Below are 1795 nucleotides of genomic sequence, written 5' to 3' on the forward strand. Positions count from 1 at the left end.
CCATTCGCTGTCTTTAGGGTATAAAGAAGAGTTTAGAGAGAAGAGTACCTCTTTCATATGTACAGTGAGGCGAGCAACCAAGTGTTCAGCAGGTTGCTTGTATATCTTGCTGCCGACCCTTGCTACTTGAATTGTGGCAGCATTTGGCAAGTCATATTCATCACCCAGTGCCTCTTTGAAGATAAGGGAGAAAATTCTCACAAAAGGCACAATGTGAGATCTATTATTTAGGATGATCTTGTGCTTCATGTCATTGAATATCATCAAGGCATAATCAACAAATCTTCCTTCAGCGAGAACGTGGATAATAGGCATCGAAGTTGTAGATGCTTGATTGTAGGATCCAGAGTTTCCACCCATACACTGGATCACATGAATGAAGAGAACTCTCCAAATCCCAGGGAGATTTTGCTTCAAGGGATTGCTTGGGATCGCCGGAGGGTTCCTTAGGTTATGACTGTACCCGATTGAAGGCAACCATGCCTTCCATTCATCATCACCAGCAGCTTCCACAAATGCATTATCATTATTTTCTTGTGGGAAGCGAAGAGTTTGACGTAATGATGCCGGAGTGATGGTAATAGTTTTTGTCCCCTGTCGAACAGTGCCAGAGATAGTCTGGGTGGACTCATCAAAATTACATGTCCACCAGAACTCTCGAAGAAGATGAACATAGATCTTCTCCGGATTGGCAGGAGATGCGTGGATGAAATCCAGCATTGGCTTATATCCTTTTATGCCTTTTGGCACGTCAGACGAGCCGATATGATTGTTTGGTTTTACAACCATATCTGAAGCAGAGAAGGAGATTTTGGAAGATTTAATGATATTAGGAGAAAGGGAATAAGTAGAAGAGTTTAGATAAGATTTAGAAAATTGTTCAGTGGCGGCGGAAGCCGATGGAGTTTCAGATGAGGAAGCCATTGAAGAGATTTGAAGAGAAGATTAAGAAAAGATGAAGATGAAAGATTTGAGAGATTTAAGAGATTTTAGAGAAGATGACCAGTTATGAGAAGGCGTGAAAGTGGAAAAATGAGTATGAGTTTGTATATATAGGGTATAGTCAAGGACCACGATTTGTCAAATGAAAAGACAAAAATTTTCTCTCTCCTCGTTTTCAAACTGTGGGACAGCTGTTTTTAACAACTGTCATATATATACGTATAAGACATATATATATATATACATAAAAACAATTTCTTTTGTGAGTAACGTTTAAAGAAAGAAATGTTTATTCACAAATACTCGAGTGTGCGCCGTATGCGTCAGACAGAGCCAGTCAGTCAGATGCACAGTGACAGCCTCAAGTGAACGGGTGACGTACTTAAGAGAACAAGTGGGTCAATTTTAGTTTTGAATTATAAAACATATGGTTCAAAAGAGTGCCACATCACCAACATAGTTGCATCTGAAATAGTTAGTTTCAGATGTAGTCCTACGTTTTATTTAATATCGAAAAGATATGTTTGATAATATTTTATTTATAAAATGCTTCAACACCTCCTTTTAAGAGAAGGATATAATTTGGTGCTGAGACATAATTTTAGAGTATGAGGGTCAGCGATCTTATGACTAACATAAGGTCGCTGATAAAACAATTTTTGGCAAATTGTCAGCCATCAACGGATTTTATAAGTCTTTACCAACAGCCGTTTGCTGATGGACTAGATGAAGACTTTTAGCTCTTCATTGCTTTTATTTTGCTTTTTCCTAAAGCAACAAGGATCAACGGATTTTAGAAGTCTTTATCAATAACCGTTTGCTATTGGACTAGATGGAAACTTTTGGCTATCCA

Source organism: Erigeron canadensis, chromosome 1 (assembly GCF_010389155.1).
Source record: "Erigeron canadensis isolate Cc75 chromosome 1, C_canadensis_v1, whole genome shotgun sequence".
NCBI classification, from domain to species: Eukaryota; Viridiplantae; Streptophyta; class Magnoliopsida; order Asterales; family Asteraceae; genus Erigeron; species Erigeron canadensis.